Source organism: Puma concolor, chromosome C1 (assembly GCF_028749965.1).
Source record: "Puma concolor isolate L17-30 chromosome C1, mPumCon1.1.hap2, whole genome shotgun sequence".
Classification (NCBI taxonomy): Eukaryota; Metazoa; Chordata; class Mammalia; order Carnivora; family Felidae; genus Puma; species Puma concolor.
The window spans coordinates 5706744-5719936 of NC_141674.1; positions in this window are offsets into that span (position 1 = coordinate 5706744).

A 13193-nucleotide genomic window follows, 5' to 3' on the forward strand; every position below is an offset into this window, starting at 1 on the left:
CTTTGGTAGAACATTCCTTAGAAGGTCTCCATTCTACCTAAGCCCCTTCCCAGCCGTCTCCATGTTGCTGAGACACCTGTGCAGATTAAAAGGATTGATGTTGGGACAATGGCCATCATAGAGCCTGGCACACACTAAGTGCCCAATAAATGTTTGCCTCGGGTCTCTCACAGAGCAGGTGACTATGGGGGAGGAGGGCACGGGCCTACCTGGCTCAAAACTACATTTCCCAGCCTGCCCGGCAGCCAGTGGGGCTGTCTGACCAAGCTCCTGCCAGTGTCAGCTGGGGTCAGATATGCACTTACTGGTAGGGCCTTAAAACACCGGCGTGGCCCCTCACCTCCCCTTCCCCCTTCTCTGGGCTGACAAGCTTGTCAGGGACCCAGCTGCAACCAGTGATGAGTCCAATGTCCTGGAACGGGACAGGAAGGCAAGGAGTGAGACAGGGGAGCTGAGCCTCCTTGCCACTCGTCCTGGCTGTTGTAGGAAAGGCTGAGAGATCCGTCTCTCAGTTAAGCCCGTGCATCGGAGGCCTATTTGTTACAACAGCCTTGTCCACATCCGTGCTGAGACAATGGGTAGGTGAGGGGGTCTGGGAAGTGGAGTCTGCGGGAAGGGAGGAGGGAGGGGGTGGGGGGAGGCCACAGAATTCAAAGGTGAGGGGGATTCTGTTGGAGCGCCCAGCGGAGGGAGGTAGGAGAGGGCGTGGGACAGAGGCCATGACTCCGGTTTTATGACTTGTCTAGTGCACAGCAGTGAGTGGGAGAACGGTATTCGGGCATCACTTCCTGGAAAGCCGTGGACATTCTGGTAGAAGGGGGACCCAGGCTGAAGATTCGGTGACAGCTGACTTCCGGGGAGCCCATGGCCTCCTCCAGAGATAGTCTGCAAAATGACACAGAAAGCTGGACCCTGGAGAGACCCACCTCTGAGAAGTGAGAGACAGAGAGGCAGAGGCAGAGACCAAGAGGCAGAAAGGTCAAGCCCAATGAACCCTGCCAGGCCACCGGACTGGGCATCTCCTGCGAGGTCACTGGGCATCCCCCAAAAGTCTTTCTTTTGTTAGCTCTGCCTTTAATGTCCTTGGCCTTGGTGAAAACACAGCCAAGTATTTAGGGAGAGGGAGACACGATGTCTGCAATTTACTTGCGAATGGCTTGGAAAAAAACATCTATAGAGACGGATGAAGGAAATGCTACCACATGGTCAGGAGAGGGGAATCTGGTCGAAGGGCTGGGGGGGGGGTTCTTTGTAATATTCTTGAGGCTTCTTTAAGTTTAAAATGATATAAAGATCTCCTTGTTTTAAAAAGAACACGTTGAGGAGAGAGCAGGGCGCAAGCGGACCGAGCTTCAGAGAGTGTGCCCAGGAGGGGTCGGAAAAGGGGGGCGGCCCACCCCTGGAGGGTGGGACTTTGTGGAAGATGGGGAGGGGGAGAAGGAGTAGGTGTTTGAGCATATTTTATGGCTGAAACAACTGTCTGGACACGGAAGGCGAGGGCTGGGATGGAAGGGAGGGGGACCGACAGGGGGAGGGGCAGAGTGGGGGCAGGGAGGGGAAGGGGAGAGGGGAGGAGGGGGAGGGGTGGATGAAGAAGGAGGGAAGGGGGAGAGGGGCCAAAGGGGGCAGGGGCTCAAACCCCGTGAAAATTTGGATCAGGCCTGGAGGTCAGCCTTGGGGTGGAGTGGGGCCACTCTTGGGAGAGAGTCTGCCCCCTTGACCATGCCCTCCCCCCTCCCGGAAGAAGCCAGGGCCCTTTTAAGTCGCAGCCCCGCGGTGAGTCATGGCCCCCCCCCCCAACGTCCCCCTTTCCCCCCTCCCTCCCCTCCACCCCCGCACCACTTCCCAGGCTGCACCCCACTGAGCGCCCCCCCATAGGCCCATCCACTCCCCCTCCCCCAGCAGCGCCCCCCTCCCCTGCCCCGCCTCTCCCCCTCCCTGCAGCGCACGGCTGGGGGCCCGCGGCGGGCCCATTCCTTTCCCCTGAGCCAGGCGTCTTCGCGCGGTTATCAAAGTTATTTTTACGCGTTGAGAATTTTTCAAGTGAGCACTTGTGCGGTGGCACCTTCTCCTTGTCGCGCTTGGGCCTTGAAGAAATTCAGCGGCTTATTTATAGCGGGTGTTTATTTTCACTCCGCGCCCGAACTTGAGCCTCCTGTTAAGTGCTCGCAGATCCAGATCGGGAGTGAACCCTGGCTTTCTTGCCACCTGACCCGGTGACAGGGTTTGGTTGACCTTCCAGCAGTGTCTGTGACCTGGGGGCGGGGCGGGAGGGGGGGTGTCCCTGGGGGCCCGGAAAGAAACACCGACCCGAGTTCAATCCTGGGCTTGGTGGAGGGGGGCGGGCGACGAGCGATGTCATGGCTGGCACTTAATTTCTACAAGGCGTCCTCCCCCTGGACCCCCACTGGGGGTGCGGAGCACGCCCACCTTCATCCGCCCTTAGGTGATGTACCCCCGTGAGGTCAGAGCAATATTCGACTCCGGGAAAGATTTCGCTTTTGAGTCACCCTCAGGCTCAGACTTTCGCATCCACTAAACTTGTCCTGTTTTGGGGGGGGCGTCAGGGCGACGACAGGGATCCCCACTTGACAGAGACAGAGTCCAGTCGTTTGCTAAGTGGCACCCAGGTAACCCCCAGTAAGGTGGGATGCTGGGACGGGGCCCCACAAGGAGCGGCTCCTTCTGCCCCTGACGTTTGAGGGGCCTCCGTGTCCGCCCGGGGAAGAAGCCACTTTAGAAACAGAAAAAAAAACCCCAAGGTGTGACAAAAGAATGGGTTTCAGAGCCACCACTGGCTGGCCCTCTCTGTGTAGTAATCACGGTGACTTACAGAAATTTCCCCGGGGGGTTGCCCAGAGAGGGCCTGGAGTCCCGGAAGACGGTTCTGGCAAAAAAAAAAAAAACAAAAAAAAAAAACACCACCTCTGGACTCGAGTTTGAGCGCTCAGATGCCTCCAACCATGTAACCGGCCTGCTTGGGCCTGATGGACACTTTCATGGTAATTTTTGGAGCTCTGGGGCTTGAGGCACAACTCAGAGCTGAATAAACCCCATCTTGGTTCTCTTACGTTTGCCCGAAGCGGCTAGCCGGTCCATTATCTCTGAGCCAGGGTCATTTGAATTTATTTTACATCTATTCCGAAACAAGCCGGATTTGGCTGAAGTCACCCGCATTCAGCTCTAAACTGTAAAACCCCCATTTGCCTAGCAGTTGAGTTCAAAAAGAAAGGATCAGAGTATGATGTGCTTTTGTTTGATTTTGCTCTTACTCTCCAGAAAATGGGTCTGTGGTGGGAGTGGAGGGTTTACAAGCTCATGGTCCCAGGCGGAGATTCTGCGGCTCCTGGGGACGGCTGGGACCCCTGTTTCTGGCTGAGCAGCCGGAGGGGAGGGGGGCAGGGAGGGCGCCCTCTGTGTGTTCTATTTTCGGGGAGAGGGATGATTGGCAAAGGGCAAGAATCTTAAAAGAGAGACTTGAGGCAGAAAAGACTGTCTATACTGCAGGGGTCAAGAGGGCTCCCACTAGGACCACCCTCAGGCTGAACATCTTCAACACCTTCTGATTCTAGACCTTCCCAGCATCCTCCTGGGCGACCCCTGGAGCTCGCAGATTGCTAGCTTTGGGGGTTTAATCTTCCCTTCTTAATTTCTACCCTGAAGGAGAATGGCTGCCTCAGTCAGCTGGTTACTTACTAGAAGCTTCCTCTCTGGGGGCTCCTGGTCATGATCAGAGATAGCGACCCATCCTCAAGAGCATAGGCAACACCCATTCTAAAATCTGACTTGAACGTTGGGTTATTTAAAACAATGCTTTCTTCTCTTGGTGTCACTCCTTGATGCTTTCTTAATTTAAAGAGTTATTTATTGGGGCGCCTGGGTGGCTCAGTCAGTCAAGCGTCCGACTCTTGGTTTCGGCTCAGCCCGCGATCTCACAGTTTGTGAGTTCGAGCCCCGCATCGGGCTCCACGCTGACCCTGCGGAGTCTGCTTGGAATTCTCTCTCTTCCCTTCTCTCTCTGCCCCTCTCTCGCTTGCTCTCTCTGTCTCTGTCTCAAAATAAAGACATAAACTTAAAAAACATTTTAGCGTTATTTATTGGTTAGGAAAATTATAAGGCTTCTAAGAGCAAAAAATTACTTTTGATGTTATCGTAAATATAACTCTTGACTTTAACTCTACGGTCTTCTGTGATGTTGCCCATGTATAAGGAAATTGATTCCATTTTCTTAGCTTTATACTTCAGGAGATGGGAAGAATATGTTTAAAATGTAATTTGGGGCGCGCCTGGGTGGCTCAGTCGGTAAAGCATCCGACTCTTGATTTCAGCTCAGGTTATGATCTCATAGTCGTGAGATCAAGTCCGGAGTTGGGCTCCGAGTTGGGCATGGACCCTGCTTAAGTTTCTCTCTCTCCCTCTGCCTCTGCCTCTCCCTTTCTCGCTCTCTCTCAAATAAGTAAAATAAAACAAAATGTAATTTTGTGGAACAGTGGGCTTTTGGGAGGAAACATTCTAAATAGGATGGCTCCCCCTGATCCTGGATGGGGACGAGTGTCAGTCTTAGCTTCCACTGAAATTTATGAATGACCGCAGAAAGTGGCCAGATCCAAAGTTCATCCTCTCTGCCCAAAGCACTAACTACCTTCAGTGTTATGCATAATTCAAGAGAGAAAGGCAGGCCTGGGCATTCGGGCTCAAGCTGGCGAGAGCCCAGGCGTCCTACCCTGGGGCAGAGCAGAGGCACGTTGTGGTGCGGGCGCCTGGGGGCTTCGGGAACCGTCCTCTCCATTCACAGGTGTCCGAAGACCAAGCTTTTTAGGAAAACTACAAATAAGATACTCTTCCTCTTGAATGATTTACCCTCTTCTAAATAATGAGTGACATCAACCATAATCTATTTCAACCTCACTAGTTTAAAGACTATAATCATTTACATGGATGTTGTAAAAAAAAAAAAAAAGTTTTGCTGAACAAGAAAAATCAGAGGGAAAACATTTTTTTTAAGTTTACTTATTTTGGGAGAGAGAAAGAGAGCAGATGGAGGAGGGGCAGAGAGAGAAGGGGAGAGAGAGAGAGAGAGAGAGAGGGAGAGAGAGAGACTCCCAAGCAGGCTCCACACCATTAGTGTAGAGTCTGATGTGGGACTCGAACTCACAAACCATGAGGTCACGACCTGAGCCGAAGTCGGACGCTTAACCGACTGAGCCACCCAGGTGCCCCCCAGAGAGAAAACATTTAATTTATGTAAGAGAAAAACATACCTGTAGTGATTTTAGCAGCCCTCCTTTGTCTATGAGTACCTTAATGCTGATTGAAATGATCCTTCTCTGTTCCCTAAATAAATCTTCTATGTCTCCAGGGGGCAAGATTCTATTTTCCTTTCTTTTGGGTTTCTAAGAAGTTTTGAGGGTGACATAACTAAAGTTCTTTTAAAATATTGAAGGGGATTATGGGGCTCTTGGGCGGCTCAGTCGGTTAAGCATCCGACTTTGGCTCAGGTCACGGTTTCGGAGTCCGTGAGTTCGGGCCCCGCGTCAGGCTCTGTGCTAACAGCTCAGAACTTGGGACCTGCTTCGGATTCTGTGTCTCCCCCTCTCTCTCTCTGCCCCTCCCCCATTTGCACTCTCTCTCTCTCTCTTTCTCTCAAAAAATGAGTGAACATTAAAAGCAATGCATACTTTGGCATGAGGATTATTTTGAGCTGAAGGCAAACGAGAAAAAAACGGACTCAGGAAATGCATTCTGTGCTATTATCTGGCCTCAAGTAGAGCCTATGTTTTCCTTTGAAGATGTTTCCCCCTCCTTCATACCAGGAAGGGAAGAAGGCAAATCACCAGAGATGCGGAGGGTGCCCGACTTGAGTCTGCGTAAACAACACTTTACTCAGGACCCCTTGTCTTCATTAGTTTCCCCCATACATTTATCTTCCCACATCCCTTTTCCTTTGTCTTCTCACTTCTCCATAATTTATCCTCTTCGTTAAAATGGTGTCTAAGCTCCCCAAGTTGAACTGCTCCTCTGGGTCTTTCTTTCTTTTCTATGAAGACCTCTGCTCACATGAAAATTAAAATATCGATGGCAAGTAAAGTTTGTATGCCTACTTCCTGTTGATCTGGCTTTTGTCGGCTTAGTTCACAGGCCCAGGCATGGAACCTAAGAGGGAAGAGGAAAGTGTTTTCCTCGCCTACCTACCGTGTTTTCTATTGAGATTAATTAAAATGGGTGGTTCTATCATTTAATCGGATCCATAAGATTTTATTACATGATCGGGGCACCTGGGTGGCTCCGTCAGTTAAGCGTCCGACTTCATCTCAGGTCATGATTTCACAGTTCCCACATCGGGCTCTGTGCAGACAGCTCAGAGCCTGAAGCCTGCTTTAGATTCTGCGTCTCCTCCGTCTGCCCTTCCCCCACTCGTGCTCTGGCTCTCTTTTCTTTCTCTCAAAAAATGAATAAGCATTAAACGTTTTTGTTTTAAAAAGATTTTATTATATGATAAATAATTTTGGGAAAGAAACATGCAATGGATCACCGTTGCATGGAACTCTTTGAAGATTCTCTCCAGACCTATTTGCGTCCATCCCAGAATCCCAAGAATATCCACTTCCTGAGTTTGGAGACAAACAAGATAAGAGCTCCCGGGACCGCAGAGATTTGCAAATTTGAAACAAAAGAAATGTGAATGCTTTTTTTTTTTTTTTTTTTTTTTTGCCCTGGAGGGTTTTCCTCCCATTTGCCAGGTGATTCACTGCCCGCCTGCTCTCGCTGGCCGCGCTGATGGGTCATCATTTGCTGAGAGTCGCCAAGCCTTTATTCCTGATCCTGGGTGGGAGAAAATATATGTGTGCGAAGGAAGTGGCTTAAAGCTTCCTCAGGATGGGGTGGGGACGAACTACAGCCTGGGGAAGAGACGTGGTTCAGTTCCGTAGTCAGCCAGGGAGGATCCTCATCACCACCTTGGTCATCACTGATGCCTTTGTCCTCCTCCTCCTCCTCCTCCCCACTGTGTAGTCATGGTACCTGCCTGTATTTGCCATGCCCAGCGCCGAAACGGAGGCTTAACACACATCCTCTCACAGCCACGGGCGATCACAGCCGTGGTGGGGATTCCGTTCCCATCCGAGACACGGAGACGGCAGTCCCAGGGACACGCGGTGAGCCGTGTGCACCTTTCTGGGTGACAGCAGCAGCAGGTGCAAGCTGGTTAGCAGGTCTAGAGGAAAACAACGCTGTTCAGGATGAGTCTGGTGTCCCCGGCAAGATGAAGGGCTCCCGGATGTAGTCTCTTCCTTCCTTCAAAAAGATCAGAGCGCCCGCACTGCGTGGGGAGTATGCGTGGGGCTTGGGGTTAGGAGGGCGCATGGGGCAGAGGTGGTCCCGACCTCAGGCTTTGGCTTCTAAGTGGAACCTGCAGTCCAGTAGGAACCGAGGAAGCAAGCAGTCGATCCCTGTAAAACCCAGGCCAAGATCAAAGAAAGCAGGAGATTGCAGCACGGAAGACGGAAGAAAGCCTAGCTGTGCTGCCTGGGGCTCCGCGGAGAGCCGGCCGAGAGCCGGCCCGGTGTGGCGAGCCTGGGCCTTCCGCGGGGAGCAGCGGTGGGCCACACGTGCTCACGGAACCACAGGGCCGTTCGAGGAGTCAACACCCAAGTCAAGGGTGCGGGTGGGAAAGCCCCATAGAGGAAGGAGATCAGGAGGCCCAGGGAGAAACCATGTCTTCCGGAGAAGCAGGCAAGTTCTCTGGGAGAGCAGAATGAGTCACCGGGGTGGGGTACTCTCAGCGAAGGGGAGTGGTGGGGTCCACCGGACCTGACGTGGCCACGGGAGATGCGTGGTCGAGTGTTACCCAGCGTGGCTCCCTCAGGAGACTGGGGTCCCTGGCCCCCCACTGAAGGAGGCAGAAGAGAGGTTTCCCAACCTCTGCCGTGGAATGGTTGAAGAAGAAACTGAGGCAGGTGAATGGTTGGCTGCTTGAATTTTGACTTCCTGGGACTTGCATATATATGTCTTAAGATCCCAGAACACAGAGGCTCCTAGCTAGAAGCGGAAGGCACGGGCCGGGGGCGGAATGTGTTTGCCCAAAGACGGGCTGCACGCCAAGCAAGCTTTACGCTGAATATTGCGGAGGCGGGGGAAAAACTCCCAAGAATCTGTGATTTGGGTTGCTGTGGAGGACAGCGGGGTGATGGAGAAAGAACAGGAGACAGGAAGTGCCTGGGGAACAGTGAGGACGGCAGAAATGATACTCGTGGCCCAGAAGGAGGCAGGGTCTCGCGGAATGAAGTAAGGAGTGCTCCATCCACAACAGAGAGACCTGGCTGTAAGTCCGAGGGTCGTAGGATGAAGAGGAGCTCCCTGTAAAGATCAGAGGGAGACAGACATTAGCTGCTGTCACGGCATGCCGTGGGCCACCTGGACCCAGGAGAAATTCCATCCTGTTTCCAACAGACCTCCGCAAATGGGCACAGAGCAGAGTCCAGGAGTGAGACATCTACGGGAAGCCACTTGACAAAAATCAGATCCTTTCACCGTTGGCAACCCCGCCCCCCAAAGTTAACTGAGCATTAGCCATTGGCCAGGCACTGGGATAGAGGTGCTGGGGACACAATGGTGAATGAGACAGGACGTCATAGTGCCTGCCCTCCTAAACCTGGCCTTCCAATGGCAGTAAGCAAGCAAAAACCCACACCAAAAAAATATAAATATAAATATATAAATATAAATATAAATATAATGCAAGTTAACCTAGGCACTCAATACAAGGGGCTGAGATGGAAAATAACTGAGAGGGACCTAAGGAGGGAAGGGTAATCAGAGAAAACCTCCTGGAGCGTGTGAAATCACCCTGAGGCGTGAAGGAAGAGAAGGAGCTAGTTAAGCAAAGGAGAGAGGACACCGCAGGTGCAAAGGTCCTGGGGCAGGAAAGGCTTGGGGATAATCAAAGAGTGGGGAGAATACAATAGGAGTGGTACAGGTTGGGTTTGGTGAGGAGGGCAGGGGCTTCTGGGGGTTCAACAAGGGGGGGGTGACATGATCTGCTTCGTGTTTCAAGAAAGTCATTTTTGCTGCTGTGTGGAAACTAGATCGTGAGGCTTCTGACAAATTCCCGACTTAACAATTTCACGTCTCAAAGGGACTACTCCCACCATATGGAGGGACTGTTGGCCAGGTAGACAGGCTAGAAATCTGGAAGTAGCCAACTGTGGAGCCTTAGCATTTACGGTGTCTGAGAAGGACAACAGAGTCAGGCGTAGTTTCTAATCTTCAGCATGGGAGATTTCAAAAGGTGTCGAAGAGGCTCGTGATTCTAAGACGTGCATCTCAAAAGGGGAGATGGGCTCAGAGTCATAGACGTCTTCGGGCGGGGAGGGAGCTGAGGTTTTTAGGAGCAGGTACCTAAAAAGAAAAGACAAATCCAAGACTGGTAGGGACCTCTCAGAGCAATCGCAGGGATGCTCCTCCCTGAGAAAAGGAAAGGCAAAATGAAAAATGATGAGGGCAGGACTGGGTGGGGGGGGGGCGGATTCGTGCCTGCACCTTGCTGGCTGCGGTACCCCCCCCCCCCCACATCTGGCCCCAGGGAGGCGCTCGTTAATGTTTGTTGAATGAATGATTGCACAGGTGTCATAGGGCCACTGTGATAAAGATATGCAAACGATCCAGGCTTGGGGCTTGGGGGCCGCAGACTTGCCCTGACGAGGACTTCGCCCTTCTCCGTGGCATCGATTTCGGCTGCCCAGTTCGGAGCCTGGGTGGGGAGGTGGGGAACAGACCTCACTTGCCGAGACAGAAGCGTGAGGGGAGGGGACTCTCTCCTCCCCGGTGGCCAGGGATCTGACACCTGGATGTGGCCGATGGGATGCTCTTGAATGGCTCGCGTGGAAGCAGGGACCGTTGAGAGATTTTGCCAGATTAGCCCAGGCAGCAGCAACAGCGTCCTTACCCTGCCCTGCCCTGTCCCTGCCCGGCTTGTCTTTCTTTCTTTAAAACTTTTTGCTTTGGGGGCGCCTGGGTGGCGCAGTCGGTTAAGCGTCCGACTTCAGCCAGGTCACGATCTCGCGGTCCGTGAGTTTGAGCCCCGCGTCAGGCTCTGGGCTGACGGCTCGGAGCCTGGAGCCTGTTTCCGATTCTGTGTCTTCCTCTCTCTCTGCCCCTCGCCCGTTCATGCTCTGTCTCTCTCTGTCCCAAAAATAAATAAACGTTGAAAAAAAAAATTAAAAAAAAAAACAAAAACTTTTTGCTTTGAAAGACGTATAGAGCCACAGCTAGTCACAGGGACTGTAGAGAGGTCCCGGGTCCCCTTCCCCCGCTGTGGTCGGGTCTCACGCGACCCTAGCATGACCCCGGGACCGGGCAAATGACACAGTGTGTGTGGGCCTCTTCCTGGCTGTTCGCAGGTCTGGTTCTGAGCCTTCTTACCGGCCGCTGCTCAGTTCAATACCCTTCCAAAATTGTCCTTCTGCCTCAATTACCCCGGGTCTGTTTTGCCGTTTCTAACTAAGAATGTGGACTGGTCCTTTGAAAGGGTGATAGGACGGTAGAAGTCTGGCGAGGGCACAGCCAGAAAGAAGGCTCGTGTGTCCCCCCCCCCCACCTCCGCCCCCCTCGTGCTTGAGGGGCTCAAGGGAGGCAGAGAAGAGGCTGCCCCGGAGCTGGGGAGGGATGTATGGACTTCATCCTGTGAGCAGTGGAAGCTGTCAGGGGTTTCCAAGTTGGGGATGACGAGAACAAGGAGGCCTCTGGCTGCGAGTGGGGGAGGGGCGGCTGGGAGCCCTGGGGCTGGGGGCTGGTAATACATCGTCCAGAGACCTACCGTCAGGAGCAGTGGGTGGAGGGGACAGTTGAGGAAACATTCGGAGGCAGAGCTGGCAGGTCTGGGATCTGGTTGGGAGGAGGGGGGAGAAACAGGAACTAGCAGGGGAAGGTAGGGGGAGAAGATGAGGGGAGGGGGAGAGGAGGAGCGGGGAGAGGGTGGAAGAGGAAGAAGAGGAGGGGAAGGGTGGAGGAGGGGGAGAGGAGGAGGAAGAAGAGGAAGGGAGGAGGAAAGGGAGGAAGGCGATGGGAAGGGGGACGGGGGAAGGAGGAGGAGGAGGAAGGAGAATGAGAAGAAAGGAGGAGGGGGAGGGGAAGGAAGGAGACGTTAATCGGAAGATGACGGGGCTTTGAGTCACAGCCCCAGCAAGCGAGCGAGCTTTGGCCTCAGTGCAGATTAAGTGGGTTGCAGGGTGCACGGAAGGAAAACAGCCCACGCAGAGCCTGGGCACCGGGTCCTCAGCAGCGCCCCTCTGGTTTGAGGGATCTGGTCTGGGGCTTGCTCGTGGAGCCCCGCTCTCTCCCTCCCAGGCGTGCGCGGGGGTGGGGGGGGGGGGCGCAGCTTTGCTTTGGATGAGCGCCTCCCCCAGCTTGGGGGTGGCGGGGGCTGATGACAATCCCCTTCCCCATCAAGTTTATGTTTCATAGCATTTCTGAAGCACTTCTGTGCCAGACGCTTTCCGAAGTGCTTCTCACTTAACGTTCCCCGTTGGGGGGGGCGGAGGTAGACGCTAGGAAGGGGTGCTTGGGACAGGAGTGGGTAGGTGGAGACCAAAGTGTCATTTTTATCCCCGAACGAAGAACGAGCACAGTGTGGCCTTGCTGATTTCCCAGCCAAGCGGACCTCCAATTCTCCCCGAAGCGAGAAAGCCGAGGCACCAAGGAGCAGGGCGTCGCCGGCTTGGAGGGGGGTTGGTCCCTTCTCCCCAACACACTGGTGGGGGGGGAGGGGTGAATGGGGCAGTAGGATGGCGCTCCCACCAGCGGCAAAGAAAGGAGCGACGCTGTCACTCTGTCATGGGGAAGTTAGGAAGGGTGCTTTGCTGGCACCGCTGGAAGGGGGACGCATGGAGATCAGAGGCTACAAAGGCAACTGGGTGTGAGGCCTGAGGGTTGAACAAAACCTTCAGAGTTGTAAGGGCAGAAAGTTCGGCGCAGAAATGCGAGTTATTAAGGAGACAGAATGGACGAGACTTGGCCGGACTCTTTGGATATGGGGGTGATGGTGGCCCCCAGGGTCGTGGGGCTGCTCGCTGAGACCCAGGTTACACAAGGAGAAACAGATTGCGGAGAGAGACAATGAGGTGTGGGTTTTGAATAGTTAGAGCTGCCTGGCCCCATGGGCCACCAGGGGAGAGACTGGCGGGAAATGTGCCCTTGAATCATCAGCGTGGTCACCGAGCAGATACTCACCAACCACCTACTATGTGCCAAGAGCTTTCTTGGTGTCAGGAATGACATGGGAGAAAGATAACCGACCAGACCCCTGCCTGCATGGACTTGAGACTCTAGTTGTGGGGACAGGCATACCACAAAAATACGTATACGTAAATACTCATATATACATATACATATACATATACATATACATATACATATACATGTAAATTTCTCATTAGATAACAAATTATTCTAGGTGCTGTGAGAAAGCACCAGGGGGCTCGGGGAAGCAGGGGACAACCATGCCGAGAGGAGGGGACCCAGACAGCATATGCCAAGGCCCTGTGGTAGAAAGAGGTTGCTTCTCCCAGGGAGCCCAAATAAGCCCAGAGTGGCACACAGTCGAGATCACAGAGTAGAGAATGAAGATGGAGAGTCAGGGATCGTGGCTCATATTTTGACATTATTCCGGGTCCCATGGGAACTCATCAATGAGCTTTTCAAAAGGAGTGAGGGGAGGCTCCCATAACCGCGCTGTGGGGGTGGAGAGTGGGAGGGATCTCACAAGCCTTGGAGATACCGTCAATAAGCCTTGTGATTCACTGGAATTGAGGCAAGACGGGAGCAGGAAGAAAGCAGCAGGACTCCCAGGCCAAGGGGGTGCTGCCCACTGAGAGAGGGTCCAGGTGGGAGCAGGTGCAGGGGGAGGTGGTGGGACATCCGAGGGAGGGCCCAAACAGCTGACTGGGGATGTGGGTCTGGCATGGGGGACCGGGCGTCAGGGCCGCAGGTATAAATCTGGAAAACATGAGCTGACTGAAGGTGCTTCAAGTCATGGGCATGAGTGAGACTGGAGAGCCCTTAGAGCGGTCCACGAAGTATGGCCAGGACCCAGCCCTGGGGACCCCAGTTTTGGAGAATAGATGGAGGGGTCTTGGGTGAAGGGGCCAGAGTGGTAGTTAAAACAGTCAGTGGGGGTGAGGTTTTTTTAGGCTACAAGC